Below are 25,191 nucleotides of genomic sequence, written 5' to 3'. Positions count from 1 at the left end.
GTGTGTCCTACCCTCCCAAAAACATGCAATATCATGGTACATTTTTTTTACTTGTTGGGACATAATAAAAATCATTCTTCACTCCTGAAAAAGCAGAAGCTAGCTAAAAATGTTATTCTATGTTGAAGGTAAATGAAGCAACCAACGTGATTCTTCAAGGGAATATTGTTGCTGGTTATGAACGAGTGGGATTCAGAACTGATGGAGAACCTTGTCCAGGTATATTGGGGTGTATTTTAAATATTTAAGAGGTGAAGAGGTGTAGTCATAGTTGTCTTTTGAAGTAAAAAGCTTATATTACACACTTGTGTAATCTTTATTTACTATTTCATAATATGTAAAAAGAATCAGGTTCAGTGGCACAATGGAGTGAGAATGAAGCACATGGTGGTCTGTATGGAGTATACATGAATAAAGACGGACTTGCTAGTTGCTCTCAAATCCAGGGTTTCACCGTCTGGAGGAGTTTTGATTTTGGCATTTATGTTCAAGTATGATAAACATCTTACTTATACCCTAAAACTCATGAATAGTAATTATGAAGTATTGTATAAAAGGAACACTTGTTGAATTGCTAATTGTACAAATGCAGAATGTGATCGTGTGAGCTTTATGTCCTCTCCTGACCTCCAGGTCTCCATGAATGTGTTTGTTTCTAACGTGACCCTTGTTGATAATGGAATGGGCATCATGCCTATTATCTACAAACCTCCATCTGTCAGCCACGAGTACGCCAACAAAACCGTCCGTGTACAGGTGATGCAACGATTGGTTCAGTCAGAAGTTTTTAGATGTTACCAACATATCATCAAACTGTTTATATAAAATTGTTACATCAGTAAAGTAATTGTGTCAAATTGTTTATATTTCATGACCAAGACGTAAACTGTAGGTGTAAATATAATCAGGAACATTATTGTTCACTCATGCATATGCTTCCTGTTTTTTTCAGGGGTCTCTGATTGTGGGCAGCAGCCCCAATTTCAACTGTTTGGACACACTGGCAACAACTGAGTCTTATGTTGCTCTCAGTGAAAGTCACAGAGCACCACGACCCCCTAAAGGTACTATGCGTTTGCTGCGTTACATTACTGTGTTACTGTAACAAACTGCACAAGGGACTTGAGAGGTTGATGATATAAATGCACTTAGTCTTTAATAAAAGGGCAAATCCAAGATCATTCAAATAACAAATAATCCAGCCAACAATGAAACAAAGGCAGAAAACATGGAACTAACTAAGAAGCCTGAGATAATGAGACACAGGTGACACAGTTGAATGCAATCATGAGTAATGAGTCCAGGAAAGGATTATGGGTAATGTAGTGTACAATGGCAGTCCAGGGGAAGTGGGGAGTGCCCTCTTGTGGAGCATAAGGGCACTCCAGCTGGTGAGTGTGACAGTTACAGTAGTTTATTAGCATAATAACAAAGTGCAATATTACATTTACCTTTACAGATGATTTAATCCAAAGCGACTTGCAGTGCATTTTATGGTTAAAATGAAACTGCGGTATAGTAGTTGCATTTTCTGAAATGATTTAATTGTTGAATGTATTTAATTATATTGATGTAATATAAATGATGCATTTTCTGTGTGCAACAGGTGGCAGGTCTGGAGTTTGCTGGCCGACATTTGAATCTGAACACAATCAAGCACCACAGAAACCTCACGCTGGACACGTAAGCTACAACGCCATAGCTGGTTTCCTGACAGTCAGCGGTGAGACACGTTCTCTCAAAATATGTTGATTTTGAACTAATCTGAAATTGGCTACAAGCTGCTAAAACATAATTTCTGTCTTCAGAAACAACATTTGTTGGCTTCAAGAATGTGTGTTCCAATGAAAGAAACTACATGTTCATGAGCAACCCACGAAATGAGGACCTACAACATCCAATCAGTGTTGAGAGAATCACCAAGATAGACAGCACAGAAGAATCTCTAGCATTCATTCATAACCCTGATCTGAGGTAAACGGGTTTGTCCTTTTCTTAACACAGTGTCCCATACAGGGAATTTTTTGTTACATCAATAAACAACCGTGACTGTAAATATGAGCAACAAGTATATTCTGATGTAAAAGTGATAAATTTGCTCTTACTGTAGTAAAGTGAACCCATCAGACTGTGTGGACATGGACTGTGATGCTAAGAAGAAGACCATGTTGAAGGATCTGGATGGAAGTTTTCTGGGTGCAGTCGGAGCAGTGGTGCCCTATTCAGAGTACGAGTGGAACGGGGATGCGCGACATGGACTGGGCGATTACCGCATCCCTAAAGTCATGCTCACTGCTCTCAACGGCAGCCGCATACCTGTCAATCAAATAGCTCCTAATAAAGGTACATCAAAATGCAATCTTGTTTTTTTCCACAAACAACATTAATATATTATGAAACTGCAAGTGTTAAATCTTCATCACAACCATGATTTGGTGTTTTGGGCATTTTCATTGCTCTCGTAATATTTTTCTCTCTTGCGCTTAACATGTGAGTATGATGTTTATGTGTACAGGTGTGATCAGAGACTCGTGTACTTACATGAGCACCTGGCAGAGCTACAAGTGCTTTGGACTGAATTATCAGATGCTGGTCATTGAAAGTCTAGACGCAGATACAGAGACGAGACGTCTTTCACCTGTGGCCATCCTGGGGGACACATATGTAGATCTGCTGAATGGTACTGATAGTAAATCAACTCATCTTGATATTATTTAAAGATTCAGTCAAATACATTTTCTACTGTAGGATTTTACTGAAAAATGATATTCTTTCATTTTAAACTTAATGTGGACATCCTACTGTCATTACAGGTCCACAAGACCACGGCTGGTGCACAGGCTACGCCTGTAGGAGAAGAGTCTCTCTCTTTCATGCCATTGTGGCCACCAATAAATCCTTTGATATCTTTTTCACCAGCACAACACCACAGAAGATGAGACTTATGATGCTCAACGCTAAACCTACAGAGGTTAGTCTGTTACATAAGACACTACAGCAATCGTACATTTATATTTCCATACATGTTTGATTATAAGGTTTGTGCATTATCTAGTACCATTGCACTCAACATTAAACTTCTGTTCTCTACAGGCTGTTAGGGTGGCTGTATTTTACTCAAGCCCTCAGCGGTTAGACGTCTATGTAAACAACAAACTTGTTGCTCCAACTAACGCTCAGTGGAATGCAGGCAACACTGAATACACAGCACTTGAGCCCACATATCCAGGTAGAGTACAGTAGAGTCATGCAGATAATACAGCTCCCCCTACAGGCCTGGAAGACAATAAATCTATATTTTTTTAATATTGAAAATAAACAATGTTTTGGAATTACAAAAATTAAAAACATTATTGTTATGCTAACAATAATACTACTAATAATGGCATTTCTTTAAATATGTAGTTTTAAAAAATAATATTGGCCTTTGTACCTTCTGACTACAGAAGAGTTACTAAATGTAAACCCCAGAAAAATATACTGTAATATGAACACCACAGCAGAGTTTCTAATTGTAATTCATTTTTTATTCCTCTCTGTTCTCTTTAGGTCAATATCTTCCAAGTTTTAATTCCACCCATGCCTCCAACTTCTTTGACCCAGACTACAAAATGCTGTACATACTTCTTCGAGGCTCAGAGCCGCTCCAGATCCGCACCTCGCCGCTTCTTGTCGTGGCCTTTAACCTCCCGGCCATGACCGAAGCAGAGTTCTTCGGAGCTAATCTGATCAGAAATCTGGCTGCATTCCTCAAAGTACCACAGAACATGATTCGAATCACCAAGATCGTCCGTGCGGGCGGTGGTGCACGAAGACGGCGCTCCACTGGACTGACGGTGGAGATTGAGATCAGTCTGCCACCCGTCCAGACGTTTAGCACCAACACCACAAACAACATGAACAGCACCGACAGCACCAACAACACCACCGGCACCACTGGTAGGACCAGACGATGTAAATAAAGCATTGATTGAATTGTAAGATAACTTCACAACGACTGAAATACCATTTTGAACATTTTCAGAAGACGACCAGCAGTTTTTGATTCTGAAGAACGTCGCTGATGAACTTGGTCGTGCTGCCGTCTCAGGGAATCTGAGTCAGTCCATCGGCTTCAACGTGTCGTCACTGGAGATGATCCCTCCTCCGCCCTCTTCCAGTGACCCGTCCTGGAGTCAGGTAAGATTTGAGTCAGCTCATGTTATCACTAAAGTTGCATTTCATTTTTTATAAAGATGCCAGGCAGTATTGGGTGACTAAATGAAAAGTGACGACGACAACAACTATTAAAATGTATTGAATTGAATGATGTTTTACCAACTTTTCCTCTTATTTGTCTCTCAGGCGGCCACTCAGGAAGTGACTCGTGCAGACCAGCAGATGGAGTCGGTCAGGACGGTGTCTTCTCTGGTAATGGTGGTCCAGCCTGTGGCTGCGTTGTATCCTGGACCCCTCAGCGTGCAGCCCAGCATCATGGCTTTGGATTCAGAGGTGAAACAGGACTTTTGCTAAAGACATCACACTTCATCTTAGCTTTGAAAAATAAGATCTGTTTAATGTTATAAATGTATAATTTGAATGAAGAATAGAGTATTTGAGCTAAACTGTGCTTTTATAAATGTTTTTATGTGTGTGTTTTCAGGGTAACTGTGTGTCTGTGGGTGTGACGAGTCTAACAATCTCAGCTGTGCTCAAAGATGCGAATGGGAATCCAGCGCAGGGACTTTCTGGAAACACCACCATCCTGTTCAGTGGCTGCTGGGCAAATTACACCGACCTCTCCATCTTAACCAGCGGTGAGTCATCTCATTTCTACAAACTGGTTGGACGACACACATAAAACTATGTATTATGTTGCTGTTCCTAAAAAGAGTTACCAGTTCATTTTCATCGCTCTCTTTATCCTTTCTGCAGGCGGAAACTTCATGTTAGCATTTACTCTGAATAAATGGAATGCTCAGTCTAGATCCTTTACTGTCAGAGCGGTTACGACTCCTTCAGGACATCCAGATACAACTACTACAGGACGTCCAGGGGTTGTCCCCACAGACTGCATCTTTTTTTGTATCTTTGACTCTAGTCCATCCATCACATCACCATCTGTGTGTCTGCTCATGCTGTTAACTGCTCTACTCCTCCTGTTCAGACAAACCTAGTGACAACTCAAACAAATGGAGAAACTACAATGTTCGCTCTGTTAAAAAAATCATAATTATTACGTATTTCTTTTTGTTGTTTTCTCAAAATGATTTCTAAAGCTATGCCTTTTAATCTGAGAGCATAATTTAATAATTTTCAACTTTAATTTTTGAATAGAAAATCAAATGCCTTTACTATGAATTATATTCACATTCACTTGTCACCAATAAAAATCTATATATAGCATTATTGTGCTGTCTGTTATGTTTTGATAAATTAATCTAGTCCTAGTATGAGGAGTGGTCATTAGATGGCGGTAAAGTCCAATTCTCACACTACACATTCAAACGTAATGACAAAAACCCCAATTCCTGGTAAAGTTTAAGAAAATAGTTCACCCAAAAAATAAAATCTGTCATTTATTCACCACCATGTGATTTTTAAAAACTGTGCAAAACTAAAGATATTTAGAAAAATGTCATACAATGGAGAAAACAAATGTGAGAAAGATATATTAATGCATGCATTTTAAAGTTAGACTTTGAATTTTAATGTCAATTCCACTATTGTATACATTACACAGTACTTAGTTACAACCGAAGTAACTGTAATTAGATTACAGAAAAAAATAAGAGTAATCCCTTACTTTACCTTTTTGAGGGAAAGTAATTCAATTACAGTAACTAATTACTTAGTAACTAGTTACACCCAACACTGGATGTAAGAGCCCTAAAATTAAGACTGACACATCCATTATTTTTAGGAGCTTCTCTGACATATCAATTAAGGAGCTAGTTCAGCCTTAAGATGCTTTGTGAACAAGGCCCTGGTTGTAAAAGAGTGGATTAGTTTTCAAGAAAAGTTTTAGCATTTCGTCACCCTATAGAATTATAAGGTTCTATCTGACATTTTTGTTATTCACATATTCTTATCCTGTGACAACTTATTTACATTATGCCATGTTTGTTTTTGTTAAATGTGTACATTTTGGGACTTTTTTAAAGAAAACAAAACGGTTCCATCTACAAAATCGAATTATAATTTGGTTCTGTAAGGTTCTATCTGCGAGCCAATCAGCACTTTGAATGCAAACAAGAGGACCAATCAGGATTAGCTGTCTTTGTCATGCGACCAGACTCCTCAGTGATAGTGGGAAATATCTGAGGAAACTGAGGAAAAAATGTTTAAAAGAAACCTCAAGGTTGACTGTTTTATTGATACTCTTATCAAGAAGAGCAGCTCAAACTACAGTATTTTATTTTAGGTTTTGTTGAGGAGTTTATTTTTATACTTATAGACACAACACTAGCCAGCAGCGCTGTTTACATGACCCTCATAATGCGATGAATGCCTTACATTTTACAATATTAAGCCCTAAAGACCAACTAGTCAACAATGTCTTAATAACAACAAGACACATGATCATGTTATTTCAGCCATACTCATCTCTAGAAATAATTTTACCTGTCCCACCTTCTGTGGGATAAAGTCTAGGTCAGATAGCTGCTTTCTGTCTAAAGAACATCAACTGACATGTGTAACTCAACCAAAAGACAAAATACACAATGTGACAAACCACGGCTTCCATCCTGGTAATCTCTTGTTTTATCTCTTTATCAGTCACACATATCAGATGAATACATCAAAGGCGATGACACAAAATGTTAAGAACAGATCATGAAAGTACAACTGCTGCCAAGAAAACAGCAGGACATTCCACATCACCTGATGTCCTTAAAGTCTTCTTAAGAATGTGCTTCTCTGACTACATGACTGTGTTTGTATGTGTATGCATAGAATTATATTGTGTGTGTTCAGTGTAAGGTCAGGGTTACGCCTGGAGCCCGTCTGCACTTATAGTCTCAGTTGGGGACACAGTGGTTTGGAGCTGGGAGGCACTGGCTTTTATCTCTGATCTGGGCTACAGGGTCTTCAGTGTGTCCAGTCCCAGCAGTAATGAATATGATGGCATTGCATTAAAAAGTGGAGACACCAAAACTGCCAGAGGTACAACAACTACATCACCGCATGCATATCTCATATCAGTAAAATTTCAATTTGTTTTACAATGGTCTGTTTACTATTAAGTGGACCATGAATCATTTATCAATATTTAATATTGTAGCAGTTTTGTTTTGAGCACCTGCAGCATATACAGTATATTAGGTAAACGTGTGTTTAACTATGAATTTGCAAACGGTATTTGGGTCAATATATCCGTTACTACTGCTCTTTGTGAATCTGTTTGTGTGTCTCTTTTGGCTTCAGGGTTTTTCAGCTATCGTTTCACATCTCCTGGAGTTTATTACTACAGCAGCGGCTACATTGACTCCTATAATCATAATCTATTTTTACTCTCCACAGGCTCAAGGCAAGCGAGGTCATCTGAGTCAGAGTGTGTAGCCACTTTTGATGACGTCCAAGAAATGGGGTTTACTTATAACCAATCTACTGGTCTGTACTTCACATTTACTTATTGTGCCAGTCCCACTGTGAATAACTTTACTCCAGCCCAACCCATGTCATCATCACCATCCAGGGATCTAGCTTTAGCAGCATCTCCTGTGTAAATGAGGTCAGGTGAAGAGATCAATAAAGACATGAAAACTGACCTCAGTTTAGGGGATGTTAGAGATTCAACATTCAATCAAACACCCAGAGGATTTTTAATTAGAGGGTTTTCAACCAGAGGTGTGTGTGTGTGTGTGTGGACATGTTTGTATATCCCGTTGGGGACCTAAACCTGAATGCACACCAACACATGGGGACTCGTGTCACAGTGGGGACCAAAATTGAGGTCCCCACGGGCAAAAAAGCTTATAAATTGTACAGAACAATATTTTTTTTAAATCTAAAAATACAAAACGTTTTCTATGATCTTTAGGCTTAGGGGATAAAATATACAGTTTGTACAGTATAAAAAACATTACGCCTATGGACTGTCCCCACGGAGATAGTAAACCAGACATGTGTGTGAATGTTAAAGGAGTAGTTCAATTTCAAAATAAATGTTCGTGATAATTTACTCACCCCCATGTTGTCCAAGATGTTTATGTATTTTTTTCTTTAGTCGAAAAGAAATTAAGGGTTTTGATCAAAACATTCCAGGATGTTTCTCGATATAGTGGACTTCAACGGATTTTAGAAAATGACCGATCGTTTCGCTAGATAAGACCCTTATTCATCGTCTGGTATCGTTAAAAGCCCTTTGAAGCTGCACTGAAACTGTCATTTTGACCTTTAACTGTTTGGAGTCCATTGAAGTCCACTACACGGAGAAAAATCCTGGAATGTTTTCATCAAAAACCTTAATTTCTTTTCGACTAAAGAAACAAGTAGATAAACATCTTGGATGACATGGGGGCGAGTAAATTATCATGAAAATGTATTTTGAAAGTGAACTACTCCTTTAATATTAGTAAGACAGAAAATTTTTTTTGCCAACCAAAGGTCGATGTTGGAGGTCATCTGTGTCGTATCATCAGCAGCACTTAAACTCAGCTTAACTGTAAACTCAGTCCTGACAGCGGCGCTCCAGTGGGCACCCTCCTACCCATAACCGTCCGGGTCAACAACTTGGGTGAATCTATAGACCACAGATTTGTGGTTCTACCTGTGGTTGATTCTGTCTCTCCCTCTGTGGGCAGCACTACCGGCTACACACGTCTCTCCATCTCTGGCTCTGGTTTTGTGAACGCATCTGTGATGGTAGCAAATGTTCAATGTAATGCAGTTTCCATGAACTACTCACACATTGTGTGTGACACCTCACCGTTCGGAGGTCCCGTACAACAATGGTATGCACTTCCTCATGTAGCATTGCTCATGCATCTTGAAATGTTTGCACAACAAACCTTACCATTAATCTAACAAATATATCATTGTATCTGTAGATCTAAAATATGTATTATGGTTTTGTGTGAAACGTATGCCAGGAAAACTAAAAACAAATCAGTTACGTAATGGATTGAAAATGTGACTGCTTAGATGCAAGTCACATATAATTAGAAATGAAGGAAACGATCTGACTGTTTGTTTACATGTGTCTGTCTTACAGGGAATAAAACAGAGCAGGTCTGCATGGTTTCAGTGTTTAATGGAAAAGATACAGTCAACATCACAGCCGGCTACACATACAGATCCTCTTTAACCCCTGTGATCACTGATGTCACACCACGCAGGGGAGGAACAGCTGGAGGAACCAGACTCACTATTACAGGCTCAGGTTTTAGGTGACAAAGCAGATTTTCTTGTACTACAAACAACAAAAACATGATTTCTAAAGCTATACCTTTTAAAGGTATTTTTATAGGTATGTGTAATTTTTTGGAGGATCTATTGACAGAAATGCAATATAATATGCATAACTATGTCTTCAGATGTGTATAAAGAGCTTACACAATGAAGCGTTATGTTTTTATTACCTTAGAATGAGCTATTTCTATCTATATACACCGCGGGTCCCCTTGCACTTCATTCGCAATGTTCTGTCAGCCGTCGTAGATTTTCGAACGGGTGGGGTGGAGTGAGCTTTAGTTGAGACCATAATTTAATATTTTTCAACTTGAATATTTGAATAGATAATCAAATTGCTTAACTATGAGTTATATACACATGCACTTGTCACCAATAAAAATCTAAATATAGCATATGCTTGTGTTGTCTGTTATGTTTTGATAAATTAATCTGGTCCTGGTATGAGGAGCTGTCACTAGATGGCGGCGAAGTCCAATTCTCACACTCTTGCACCTATGCAGGAGAGTAATTACAAACCCCAAATAATTAATCCTGGTAAAGTTTAAGAGAATAGTTCACCAAAAAATTAAAATCTGTCATCATTTCATGTGATTTAAAAACTGTATATGACCCTTTCTGTGCAAAACTAAAGATATTTAGAGAACTAGTTATGTCCTATATATTTATTCCAGTTTTTAAGCAGCCAAAAAAGGCAACACTGAAAGACAGACAAAATCATCACCTAAAATCACCCTGTTAGGTAAGACAAGAATCTAATATTATCTTAAAGTTACTGAAATGTTTATGTGTATCAACTTTCTTCAAAATATCTTCTGTTGTGTTCTGCAGAAGAAAGAAATTCACGCAGGTTTGAAATGACTGGAGGGTAAGTAATTGATGACAGAACTTTCATTTTGGGGTGAACTATCCCTTTAAAGAAAGGGTGCAGTTAAACTCCTTCTGTGGATGTTGTCAGTAAACCTACGCCTAGAGTGCTTGGCTGACAGGGGATGGATCTCTGTCAGTGATTTAATCATTGAACAAGGTATCATGTACCCACATTAAAAAAAAGAAAATAATTTTTTTGTTTGTTTTTTGAAAGAGTAGAAAAGAAATAGAAGTCAGAACTGATCGGCCAGGTGTTGACGGAAGAGATGCGTTTTCAGACGATTCTTAAAGATGGCTACAGAATCTGCAGATCTTGTAGCAGTGGGCAGATCATTCCACATAAGTGGAACCGATCCCGAGAAGGTAGTGACAGAGATTTTTTTCCATTTTGGGATTTTGGTACCACAAGACGTTGTTCGTTTGCAGAGCGTAGAGATCTGGCGGGTATATAAGTCTGCATTAACGAGTGAAGGTAATGGGGTGCTGAACCAGTGGTGGTCTTGTAGGCCAGGTGCAGTCTTGAATTTGATGCGAGCCACTATAGGGAGCCAATGTAACTTAGTGAAGAGAGGAGTGACGTGTGCTCTCTTCGGTTCATTGAAGACCACTCTTGCCGCTGCATTCTGGATCATCTGTAGAGGTTTGGTTGTGCAAGCTGGAAGTCCAGCCAGTAGCGCATTGCAGTAGTCCAGTAAGGACAGAACAAGAGCCTGGACTAGGACTTGCGTAGCATGCTCTGATAGGAAGGGTCTAATTTTCCTAATATTGTAGAGGATGAATCTACAGGACCGGGTGGTGCTGGCAACCTGATCTGTGAAGTTAAGCTGATCATCGATCACCACTCCCAGGTTTCTAGCCTTTCTGGAAGATGTGATGGTTGATGAGCCCAGTTGAATGGAGAAGTTGTGATGAGTCTTTGTGTCAGCCGGGATTAACAAGCAGTTCTGTTTTTGCAAGGTTCAGCTGCACGTGATGGTCCTTCATCCAGAGCGAGATTTCAGCTAGGCATGCTGAAATGCGTGCAGAAACAGTCGGATCGTCAGGCTGAAAAGACAGGTGGAGTTGTGTATCATCCACATAGCAGTGATAGGAAAAGCCATGTTTCCAAATGACAGAGCCTAGGGATGTCATGTATACAGAAAATAGCAACGGACCAAGCACTGAGCCCTGAGGCACCCTTGTGTCAAGATGTTGGGACTCAGAGACCTCATCTCTCCAGGATACTCTAAATGACCTACATGAGAGGTAAGACCTGAACCATTGTAGGACCATTCCAGAGACACCCATAGCCTTGAGGGTCGACAGAAGGATGTGATGGTTAACAGCGGCAGATAGATCCAGTAGGATAAGAACAGATGAGTTAGAGGCGGATCTTTCCAGTCTCAGGGCTTCAATGACAGAGAGCAGCACAGTCTCAGTGGAATGACCGCTCTTGAAACCAGACTGGTTGCTGTCCAGGAGGTTGTTCTGGGTGAGAAAGGATGAGAGTTGGTTACATACAACACGTTCAAGAGTTTTAGCAATGAAGGGGAGGAGGGATACCGGTCTGTAGTTTTCTAACAGTGCAGGATTAAGAGTGGGTTTCTTCAGTAGTGGGGTAGTACAGGCCTCTTTGAAGAGTGTGGGAAATGAGACGAGTTGATAAAGTGGGTCAGAGTGGGAACAACCAATGGAGAGATGGCCTGGAGGAGATGAGTGAGGATGGGATCTAGCGGGCAGGTAGTCAGGTGGTTAGAAGAAATAACCTTGGAAACGTCGTCTTCAGATAGGAGAGAGAAAGAGGGGAGCGAGCATGTGTCTGGGGATTGGGCGTGGTCAAGAGGCGGCAGCGCAGATAATTGACTGCTGATGGTGGTCGTTTTCTTTACAAAGAAAGACGCAAAATCATCAGCTGTTAAATCCGATAGAGGTGAGGGGGCAGGCGGGCAAAGAAGAGCAGAAAAGGTTTTAAAGAGGGTACGAGGGTCAGGAGAGTTGTCAGGAGAGGAGAGCTTCTCTGGCATGCCAATTAAGGAACTAGGTCAGCTTAAACATGTTTAGTGAACCAGGCCCTGGTTGTAAAAGAGTGGATTAGCTTTCAAGAAATGTTTTAGAATTTTTGAAACACTGTAATTCATTAGAATGTTTACGCATGTTGTTATGATGTGTTATGACGTAAAGTGCAATCCAGGGCCCGTATTTGCAAAACATTTTATCTTATCACAAAATCTTTTAAGTTAAGAGTTTCCTCTTAAAACCTATTCACAAAACTGAGAGCAAATTTGACTAAAGAATAGAAAATAATCTAAGGCTAAGAGAAAGGGTGGGTAGCTATGGATTATGTCAGCAAACCCATTAACTATGGCCAAAGTGACTGGCTGAAACGGAAAGGGGCTCAGTGAGAGATTTAATCATAAAAATATGTAGAAGGACCCATGTCTCCAAATGTGCACAAAACTTCATTGTTTAGTACGTATATGACATGGAAACTTGATGATACTCAATAATGTCATCTATAGTTTTGGAAACACTCACTACAAATGACTGTCTCCCAAGTGTGCTTACAGGGTATGGGGGGTGATTTTGTAAGGATTCCTGATCGGTGCCCTGACGAGTTGAGATGCAATGTCAGAAATGTTGTCACATAACTTGTAAAATGTTCTTTGTGTGCCTTCATCTAAATTAATAATGTTCTTGAGCCAAGATATAATTTTGACTGAATGAAGTACATTAGTCGACAAGTTTTTTTTAAAGATCAGTATGGGAACAACTGCACAAAGGCTATGCAGTTTCTAGATGAGGAAAGATGGGCACGTGCCCCCTCAAGACTTTCAGACCCGTTCTATTGCCGTCGTTTAGGCAAAGCATTTGTCACCCATTTTCATTTAGACCCCGCGACCAAACGCGGGTGCGAGAACTGGACCCATGAACTGGGTTTTTGACTTAAAAGCTGCGCTGCACAGACCAATCCATGAATGTCATAAACTACTGCGAGAACAGACTGCTCCATATGCTTTCAAATGGCTCTTGTGATACGTTGGTTATAGTCTGCACAGTCGAACACACCTCTTGCCAGTTGGCATACAGGTAGCATCGTTTAAAGTGAATAACTTTTATGTTACAGTTCAATTTCAGGGTGCAAAGACTAGAAAATAAAAAATAAAATCCTCTAAATGAACTATCAATAATATATTAAATCATTTAATATAGATTTGGAAATACATAGAGTGGTATAGTTAAAATAATATATACAATATATTAAATAATACATAAAGAATTGACACGTTTCATATATTAAGAAATAGATGCACTTAAATTATTATATTATGTATTATATTGCATTATATATTTTTGTTTCATAATGGAAGGAATTTTGTAATGGATAATAAATCTGTAGCTATTAAAAGGCAGTTTAACAACCACACTAACCACTTTGCTTCATTTTTATTTGCTTTTACTTTTGTGTTATGTGTTCATTTGTATGCAAACAATGACTCTTTTAGCACAAAATTGTATACAAGATATTGGTTCTCAAAAAACACCAGACTGATGCATTTACCTTAAAAATGTACATAATTATTTTTACTGGGAAGAAGATGCATATATCAATCAGATAGTGTTGTAATTGAATTCTCTCAATGATTTGTGCAATATTTTGAATATGCTTAAGAGATAATCTCTATAATATTGCTTTAAATGTATGTATTTGTACACACAGGACACGTTTCTGTGTGTTGTGCACACTCTTAAAAAAATGGGTGCATGATGCCCCTGGGAAAGAATATAGTACATGTTGGTAGAATGACAAAAATGCTCATGATTGACAGACACACGTCAAACAGGGAAAGTTTTCACCCTGATGGCAGATATAAAAAGAGGGACTTCTCGATTGTTAGTGTGACTTTCCAAAGAGATTTGAACAAGTATGTTGGTCTGAATGATGTTTAATGTAAACTTTAAAGAACTATTTAATTTCAAAGATCTAGCTGACTTGTTAGCATTAGTTTTTTTCCATTGTATTAGGCTAATTTACTTAATTCATTTTATTAAAAAAAACAGGTAATACTCATAGTTGCATTTTATGTCTTTCATTAATAATAGAATTTCATCAATATATTACTAAACACCTTATCTCAAATTAAATAATATTTGTGACTAGGACACTTGTGAACACAAGTATCATAGGTCCAGAAGGGTAGGTAACACTGCTTTGAGGCACATCTGAGTCTAACAGAGAAGATGGGGCGCGTACGCAGGCAGCTGCATCTGCTGCTTGCTGTTTGTATAATACTGTGGAGCTCCGCAGGTAAGCATATTCTTGAGTTTTCTTTATTCATATCGACTGCAACTTACATAATCATGCCATATTAAACATTGATTCTGACCATTTGAGTGCCACATTGTTGTCATTAGCAAACGAGACAGACATTATATTCAAGCTTGAACTAACTTTATATCATACAGAAGCGCAGAGGATCCGCAGAATAACCCCTTATGTTGGCAGTGTCAATGGTGGAACAAGACTGACCATAGAGGGTGAAGGTAGTAAAAGATGTTCATTTAGTATATGAAAGTATTTTTAGGGGTTGATAAAACCTTCTAAAAATGCTGAATTGTTTTAAACCATGGTTGTGTCAAGTATGGACAAACCCAACTGCTTGTTTGTTCTTCAGGTTTTGCTCAAGCCAATCAGTTCAGTTTAAATGCAGACGACCTAAACGTTGGTAACAGTGTGATGCTGGTGTCTCGGACGAGATCTGTTCCCTGTGATGTGGAAAGAATCTCCAGTCACTCCAGACAGATCTTGTGCTATACAAGGTATTACCCAGCTCAATTTTATATGTAAATGAAGTTTTTAAAGTCCCTACACACTGTAGTAACAGAAAAGTATCCCACACTGCATGCAATGTTCATTTAGCAAGTTTTTTGTCTTAACAAAAAAATATACTGTTTTCATTCAGCCGCAATACTTTGCAGAAGTATTATGCTTTGTCATTTCACATATTTATTAAAATTCTATGAAATGGCATAATTTTAACTAGGAAAAGATTCTGGAAACATTTTAAAAATGTAAATTCAGGTTTATAATTCAGAAAAGAATAATTCAGAAATAAACTAAATAATGTGCAATACGTTTCTTAAATAAGTCATTGCTGTGTGTATTTTTCAGAGCATTGCCTGAAGATGACTATGAGATACGAGTCAGTGTGGATGGTGTGCCAATTCCTTTAAGTCAGTGCGATTGGTATTACTGGTGGTATTGGTGGTATGACTGGTATTGTAAATTCCGTGTAAGTGAGAAAGACTTTTGGTCAAATGTTTACAGCATATTCTCTAAACTTTTACAACATACTTGACATCATAAATGCTGTGCTTTTACAGCCCAGATCGTATTATACACCCACCATACAAAGTATTAGCCCACTCTCAGGTCTTCCAGGTGGGATTTTTGTTTTAGTTTGTACATTTTTTTATGGTTTACTGTACCTCTGTAGTTCAAAGTGAAGGGATTGATGAAATTTTATGTGAATGTATAGGGACTGTGGTGACAATGCGAGGAAGAATTTTGACTGATGTGTACGGCAGCAGTACGGGCACAAGATCTAATGGTCAGAATACAAGATTTGTAAGGTCTGGAAATATCTAATAGACAATAAAAATTATATTTGTTATAAAATATCTGTTAATAGGTGTTTAGGTTTATCCAGTTACTGTTTTAAATTTGTTTTCTTTAAACAGGGCATACATGGGTGGCATGTCTTGTGAACTACTGAAACCCAATTCAGATGAAAAGTAAGCACGTAAAATAATCTAGCAATGAAAGTGATAAACAATCATATAAACTGCATGAACTGCCTTTCATTTCTTAGATATGGCCTGAAATTAGACGGTGGCGGTAGCGAATGGGGATACATGAGTTGCAAAATGACAGGAACTTATGTTGGTGAGGAATTTATTAAAAAAAGTAGAATATTTAAAAGATGTATACTTAATATTGTTGTGTTGAATAAACTGTTATCGTTGTCTTTAGGTCATCATAACCTCAGTTACATTCTGGATGGTGAATTTGGGAGGTCAGAGAAGTCTGATGTTACTTTACACCAAATTTACACGAAAGTTTCTGCATCTCACCAATGTTAGTGAAAGTCTCAACAAAACACATTTTCTTTTCTAGGAGTCTTCCAGACTTTGGGCTTTTCAGTGTCTCAGCATTGAACAAGCTCGCCATGTTCCAGACATATGCAGGTGCCGAACATTTATTCATCTTAATGAATGCAAACTGTTATTCTGCTCAAAAATAAGATATTTCTGAAATCTTGGCATGTTGTTTATTAAATATGTGTCTCTTGTTCAGAGGTGACAGGAGTTTCTCCGTCTGAGGGCAGAGTGTTGGGCGGCACTTTACTCACCATTCACGGACGCTACTTTGATGAGACCGATCGGCCAGCTGTGGTTTTAGTAGGAGGTAAACCTGATGTTCTGTCAGAGTCCACTCTGAAAATATGGAATCCAAATTTTAACTAAAACAAATGTAAAATAAAGATTGCATAAGATTTTATAGCGTATAATAAAAGAACATTCATGATTTGGCACTACAATTACATTTGTTCATTTATCAGATGCTTTTAGAGAGCATTTTGTCAGCAATTTGTCAGACTAAAGCAAATGTAGTTTACCAAGCCAATGTACAAATGTAGTTGATCAAATTATTAGTCTGACCACGTGAAATTCCTCTCTAAAAATGTCTGATTTTATGGGGTCAGATTTGTTGCAAAGAGACTGTTGATTCACAAAGTTAAAAAAATGTATTAGTTCACAAATGCACAGAAAGAGAACCACAAATATATGTCAGAAGTTGCACAAAAATGGAATTCACAACTACAAATGTATTTGAAGGCCATTTATCTGTGAAACGCTTTCTGTGCATTCGTGGATTCTGGAAATGTTTAACGCCAAGACATGCACACAAATTCACAAAAGGGCTCCACCCACAGTCAACACGTTGACCAATAGAGAATATTCTACAGAATTTTCAATACTCTAAAATAAATAGTTTTTCATAATAAGTTTACAATTTATCATGCTTTCCAATTTTATCCCATCCCAAACAGAATCATTAATTAAAAAGGATTAAGAACAACAGATGTAACTAATTCATATTTTTATGAATTACATTTTTTATTACCTACAGGTCAGAAGTGTCAGATACAGAACATATCGGACAAGAAGATAATCTGTGTGACTCCTGGTTGTGAAAGGACTAACACGACACTGTTTCCAGGTGAGAAATCAATTTAAAATCGGATTTTTAAATGGTGACGGTACATTTATGTCAAATTCACACGTAAAATGGTAACAATTTACCACATGGTTCCATTTGTTAACATTAGCTAACTAAGTTAACCTGAAGAACTAGAGCCTATCTCAGCATATTGGGCCACAGGCACGTTTGAATTGAATATTGTCCTTGAAAAAACACTGGTTGTTATTAATGATGGTTAAACTGTTGTGTTTACAGGTGGCAGAGGATTAAAAATGGAGATGTGGAATAACAGTAATCCAAGCAATCTAGATGACGTTCTGACCTATAATTCCAGCAGAAAGGGTTATTCTGTCCAGTGGGTGGATTCTCTGTCCTATGTGTGGCCCACTGCAATAAATAACTTTGTGGCTCGACTGAGTGGATTCTTTGTTCCGACTGAGACAGACAACTACTATTTCCAAAACAAAGGATTCTATTATTGCCGACTGTTTTTCAGCAAGACAGGTCTTCCACAGGATAAAGTATGTGAATGATAACAATCAATTAATTCATAATTTGATTATGAATTTATAGTATGTGTAAGCAATTACACTTCAGGTGTTATAATTTCTTACCTTTAGGTCAAGATTGCTATCTCTGCCCCCCAGAATTCAGAGGTCATGCGCTTAGAGAAGGGAAAACCGTAAGTGAATGTTTTCAAGAATTCAGATCACCAGACAATCTGTTGAAATTCAATTAAATGCAAAAGGTTAGGATAAAAAAACATACATGTTCCCAGATTATCTTCGCAGCTGTTATCGTTTTCTATAATATTATATATAATGATATCCTTAATTATAAAATAATGTTCTGCTGCAGGTACTACATTGAGGCTCTGGTTCAGGGATATTCTTATTATCAAGTTTCAGTTGACGTGGGTTTTTTCAAAGAGATCAGCCCATTTACAGCCCGACAGACAACAGAAGCTGTTGATGAGAGACAGAGGATACGTGCAAGCTATAGTGTTTTACCTGAGAAACAGGTAAGTGAGCATACAGAAGAACTTTGGAGAAAGTACAAAGATTATTTCAAGATGCTAGAAGGAGTTAATGGTGTTTCGAAATTCCTAACTGCCGGCTCAGATAGGATACTATTGTAATACTATTGTATTACTTGAATTATCTGCTGTTATAGGTGGTTAGTTTCAAGGGATGGACACCAGTAAGCGCCATCCAGGAGGTGCAGACTTTGAGAATCAGCAGTGACTGCTTTCTTCTGAGCATGTGTGAAAACACATACTATATTCTGGCATATGGAAATCATACAACAGGTGCATAACTGTACCTCACTCTCTACTGATATTGTAAAAAATTGTGAATATTGTGTTTTTGATGCATCTAAAACTGTGGTCGTCAAACTTTTTCGTTGAAAGGCCCCCCTTGTTGAAAGGCCGCATTGCTTTGTGGTCCCCCAAATAAAGACTTATGATCTTAAACTTAGAATTGTAATTAAACCAAAGACATATTCAATTATACAATGCCGGAACATCAATTCATTTGCTTGGTGGTCTTACTTTTCTGATGTATGATTGCACAAAATCTTTGATAAATTTCTGTATTTCATAAAATGACACAAAAACTTTGGCCCCCCTGGACCGATCTTGGGCCTCCCCATGGGGCCACGGCCCCCAGTTTGAGAACCAGTAGTCTAAGAGAACTAAAAGTATACCGTACTTCTCTAATCTTTGTTTGTATTTACCATCTTATAAAGTCCTTACATGTTTATTTGTTGTTGTTTTGTTAACGTATAATGTTTTGCATATGACAGGACCGATTCCAGTCAGTGCATCAGCGCTGGAGTTGCAGAACGCTCTGAAAGATTTGTGGACAATAAAACCAGACACAGTTACAGTCAAGAAGGAGGAACTGAGCACAGAATCACTTTACAATATCACATTCAACTCAAACAGAGGTGAACTAAATGATCACAATAAAAAGAATGATCTAATAAAGACAATTCCTTAATTTATTTTTTGTGTGTGAACATCTGCACCACAGGTACCATTACAAGTACCAGTATCTTTACATGTTTCACCATTTTGGGTTGTGAAAGGCACTTGATTCCCAGTAATAAATCTAAAGAAAAACTGAAACAATAGTCTAAATTGGCTTCTAACAGCTTGTAACTGTGTTGATCTCAGGTGACTTTGAGGATCTTCAATATTTGACCATGGGGTCAGATGTAAACATCACAGTTACTGAAGTAGTCAAAGGGAAGGCCAGTCTGGAGAATTTCACACTACTGTGGGGCGGCGTCCCATCACCTCCTCTGATTTATAATGCATCTGAGACTGAGGTTATTATTTGTTTGCATTTGTGTTCAAATGTTAGACAAAACAATTTTGTACTCGATATGTCTTTTGACACTTTTGTTTTGTGATTAAAGGTGCTGGCTGCACTAAATGTGATGGTCTCAGCTAAATGTCCATCACAGATTCCAACCTCTGAGAACACCAACGTGAAATTTTTCAGAGATAATGAGGATGGTAGAGCAGTAAGTACTGGTTGTAATTGATCATTAAAACCAAATTAGTATATTTTTTGCATAGGCACCCATTGATCCAAAAATCCTATCAAAATAAACATCTATTACTTTGACCAAACATCAACTTTCTCTCTTCGTCAACCAGTTTTCAGGATCCCCGGTCACTGATTCTGAAGCGTTCTGTGGCCGTTGGTCTCTAAGAAATCCAACTGTTATATTTAATTATTATGAATATACAGCATCCGGAACCCAGTACAACCCAATAACACTGCAAACGTATAATACCGTAAGCATCACAGTATCTCCTCCAACCTTTTCTTAAAACAATTTTCCTCAACAAAGATAGAAATAGATTAATTTTCTCCAATAAAATTTGTGAAATGTGTATTTTTATTGTAGTTCTGCATGGCCTACAAAGGCCATCTGATGAATCAACTTGGACTGGTAATAGTTTATAACACCAGTCAAACTTTTTCCCTGGATGCGAATACACAAATATCTGTGCAGTTTGACTCAACGGATGAGTACGTTTCATTTTCTAAACTCACTAAAGTCATCTATACATTATTTGATTGGTGGATTTGTCACTTGCAATATAAACACTAAAACCAAAATCATAGTCATTTTTATTTCAAGCTTACAGTAACATCACTGTGGTCATTTCTCAGGTGGAAATACAAGTGTGTGGATCTCCTGGACCTTATTCAAATTCGAAACTTCACAGGCTCCAATTTCAGACTCCTTCAGCTGAGTCTGTATGGACAGAGCGCCAACTCTGTTTACTACGTAGATACCGTTCACATTGGACGGGCTGATTTGGACCCTTATGGTATTTAGAAAAGTTGGATTTATTTAAACTGGTGGTGTAATGAATGACTGTAAACTTACATGTACGTTGAATTATGATTCTGCTTTGAAACTGTATAAGATCTGTTTCAATTTCTATAACTTTGAATGTTGTACTTTCTCAACATTCTTTCAACATTGTACTTACTTTATCAGTTATTATGCAGGGTAGACGGCCACCCGCTCTTGGCAGCTCAGGACCTTTCTTTTCCAGCATTAATGTGCACAAACAAGCAAGCGCTTTACAAGTCAGTTATGAGATCACAGCATGGCCGTACAACTGTGGTTTTGGCATCCCATTGCTTGAAATCGGCTTTCTAGAGGTGAGTTAAAGGACTAGTTACACCAAAAATAACACACAGAATTATTCACAGAAAATATTTGACATTCGACCAAATCGCGAGAAAAGAAGTGATAGTAAAATCTGTAAACTCTAGGGATGTGCTCTACGACTAATTTGACAGTCGTTTAAATGAAAGTTTTGTAACCGTGTAGTCGACGTCTAAAACTAAGAATGGCCCAGAAGGCGGTCCAAAAATCCTATGTAATACATTTTAAAGACTAAAGAATGTAAACTATTAATCAAACTGTGTTAAAATATTTCCTGCAGTTTGTACATGGTGTTCTAGGAATAACATTTTTGTTACTTTTGGAACAACATTCCAATCAGATTTTAAGGCTTGGTTTAGTGCTTACTGTCTGTTGGTTTTAAATTAAGGACAGGGTTAAGTGCTTTGTACACAAGTTTAGATAATATGTTGACCCAGGAACATACACCTCACTCAGGCTGTGTGCTTGAGCATGCTGTAGATACTACTGTATACGTGCATTTCAACATATAGACTTTATGTGCCAAATACAGCATTCTTTTCTCTTAACATAAAAATTGTGTCCTACACAGAAGCTAGAAAACAGCACAGAGGACATACTGGTTCAACGTCAGGACAATGCCACAGTCACTATTAGCCATGTTCACAAAGCCAGTCCCCCTCTTACTGGAACCTTTGATGTTGCAAGCTTTGGCCGGCGTGTTGAAGGTATGGGTTTATGGGGAACCACAGAGATGACTAATTTTTGTATGAAAACCCGGAAGCGAGTTAGCATTTCACAACTTCCGGTTCCATCGCTCCAAAGTATGGGTTTTTTGGATGGGTTTTTGGTAAATCGCCTGAAATAAGGTCTGCGGTTAACAAAACCTCAAAATATTTTCACGTTTTAATCTATGACATGAAACACACCAGTTACCCAATCGTGATTTTTTTTCAAGCCTTATTGTGTCTTTTAAACGGTGGTTGCTAACAAGTTTCTAAAAGCGACTATCCTTTGTTGGGGACGTTACACGTCATCGCACATATAAATCTCACACATAATGCAACATGTACACAAATCTCTAAAAACATGGATGGGGATTCATTCACAGAATAATTCCAACACGTTTTTAATAAAGTTTGAAAAAGTTTTCGAAGGCTGGTGGCATCTTTTTATAGCCTCATGTTAGATATTTAATCTGGCGATTGTATTCGGGCTTCAAAAGTAACAAATGTTGTGTTCATTTGTAAAGATCATCTTGATAGACAAAACGTGTAAAAATCATAAACCTTTGTTAATCACAGATTTTTGTGATCTTCCAAAAGTCTATGGGAAAAATGCATAGGCTTTCGGTCGAGGCAACCAGCGCGGTGCTAACTTCCGGGTTGGCATACAAAAATACGTCATGTCTGCACCACTCCATTAGTTATCTTAAAGGAATATAGTTGCGTAAGAGACCTTTGCTCATGTTTTGTTCCTGAAATCAAACAACAGTGAACTACAGTAGATTTTCCTCTTTACATGAACCACAACCTTCAGTGGTTTAACTGGTTTTTCATGTCTTTGGTGTGGTGTTTGTACCTCAGGTCTGCCAGTAGACATCAGTGCTGGGGACCTGCAGTACGCACTACAGGGGATTCCAGAGCTCGGCCAGCTGGAAGTGAACAGAAATGGAGATTGTAGAGGCTACTCGTGGGACATCCGGTGGCTCACCATGCCGGGCGGTCAGCCACTGTTAAAGGCAAGAAGCAATAAACCAGTAGCGTCTCAGAATGACATCAAATAGATATGTCAATTACCTATAAAAAACATGACAAATGAGATCTTTTTTAAATCCCTTATTGTGTCTACTTAAATTAATTCTTTATGATTTGTTAACCAGATTAATTCCTCTGCTGTGGTCGGCGTGAACCCTTCAGTGACATCAGAAAAGATCCAGCAAGGAGGCCTCTTCAAACAGAGAATTATGGGAGACTTTTTGCGCATCCCATCAGATAAACCACAGGTGCTTCTCTCACACACTACAGATTTTACCACAATACTTGTTTGTTAGAACAAATGTTGGTCCTCTGATGATGTGGCCTCTGACTTTTAAATTCTTTTTTGTGACACCCAAAAATTTAAATGTAAGCATTTTATCTAGGCATTTACTCAACTTACCTTATGACTATGTGAAAGACAAAAGTTTAGCATGTCTGGGCTTTTCAAAAATAAAAGCAAACTGGTACCAGGGCTATCCAGTGAGATCTTATGATACTGCAGCTTTGTATGAGGAAAAGACGAAACTTTCTAAAACAATCTTGCTTGATAGCCTCACTTACTTCAAATGATGGTAAAAACCAGATCGAATCATCTACTATAAATAGTTTGTGTTCCTACAAGGAAGAAAAAAGGTTGTGTGGTTAACATAGGGAATGTTTACTTTTGGGTAAACAATTCTTTGAATATTTCTTGATAGTGGTTCTCACATGGCTCAAATGCAGAAATTGCAGACAATGGACAAAACCATATTAAATGCAAAAAACAAAATGCAACTAAAGATACAATCCTTGTTGGATGTAAGAATAAATTGGCTCAATTTAAAATTAAAACTTTTAGTTTTTATTTTGACAAAAACATTTGAGAATCTGCATTACTCTGAGACATCTAATGTTGGTGCTTGAGAACTTTTACAAGTATGTGTATATTTATGTGCGTGTTATCTGTAAGGTGGAGATTTTCATCAACGGCATCCCATCATGGTGTTCAGGTGATTGTAGTTTCACATGGAGTGAGTCTAAGACCCCAACAGTGACCGGAATTTCTCCCACAGAAGGTGCAGTAAACAATAAAGTTGCATGTACATTAAAAGCTGTCTAGTCCATGCTTTGGTTGTTAGTGCTTCACTGCTTTATTGCACTAGTATGCCTTTTACTTCAGGTTCCAGTGGTTTGGCAACTGTTCTTAACATAACCGGATCTGGATTTGATGGTGGCAATGTCACAGTAAAAACTGGCAATGTGGAATGCTCTGTCCAAAAGGTCACCAGTGAGTCAAAACCCAACAAGCCATTGTCCTATGAAATAAAATGTCTTAGCTTTTATTCCATGTCTGTATAAGGTAGTGTAGTAGTTGTCAACAGAGTTGATACAGAGTTCATGTTCATGGACTTTAACAGATAGTGATTGTTAGACACTTAAAAACAAATCTGACCATTTGTTACGTGTTACAGAAACCTATATAACCTGCAGAGTTGGTCCAGCAAGTGCTGGCACACAACCAGTGTCTCTGAGTTTCTCTGGCCTGGGCAATGCCCGATACCAGAACGGCACCAGTTTTAACTTCACACACCTGTTAGGAGTGACCTCCATATACCCCACCACAGGAAGTACAGCAGGTACAGGACAATGTTATGAAGAAAAACAGAATACATATTAAAGCCTTATAACCAGATTTTCTACCAACATGATCTTTTGGCTTCACAGGAGGAGCGATTCTGACTGTGTTTGGTTATGGATTCAGTATTAATACAGCTGTCACCATTGGCACTCAGCCGTGTAATGTTACTGGAGCTGAACTCAGTCAACTGAGATGCAGAGTTCCTGCTGTAAGTGAAGGGGTTGATTTTATTTGAGGGGCATATAAATGATCTAAAAAGTGGGGAAAAAAAAACTCACCAGCTTGGCTTATAAAAATATTCATGAGACACAAAATGTTTGCTTGCATATTATTCTTTAACCACCCTCAATTTAGCACCGCTGCGTCAAGCAAACTGCATTTCAGATTATTATTTTCGATGCAAACATGCAAATAAGCTTATTAAGCATTTTAATGTACGTATGTGTGGTGAAGTCATGCTGTACAATCTCAACAAGAAGTCTGAATTCTGAAACTGTAATCGTTTATAATGATTTTATGTTTAAAGTAATAATGTTCTATAATTTAGATACTTTATTGATAAATCATGAAAGTGTAACATTTACTCAGGTGGACAATGTTGCAGTCAATGAAACATATACTTTTGTGTG

General features: G+C 38.1%; 2 pseudogenes; both read left to right on the top strand.

The window, feature by feature from the left end:
* Positions 1-5,261, top strand: part of LOC130566747 (fibrocystin-L-like) — a 33,342-nt pseudogene extending 28,081 nt beyond the window's left edge.
* A 9,139-nt stretch (positions 5,262-14,400) lies between these two features.
* LOC130566746 (fibrocystin-L-like) overlaps positions 14,401-25,191 on the top strand; it is a 32,691-nt pseudogene continuing 21,900 nt past the window's right edge.

The sequence above is a fragment of the Triplophysa rosa genome, linkage group LG16 (genome assembly GCF_024868665.1).
Source record: "Triplophysa rosa linkage group LG16, Trosa_1v2, whole genome shotgun sequence".
In the NCBI taxonomy this organism is placed as follows: Eukaryota; Metazoa; Chordata; class Actinopteri; order Cypriniformes; family Nemacheilidae; genus Triplophysa; species Triplophysa rosa.
This window is presented reverse-complemented; position numbering and strand designations above follow the sequence as displayed.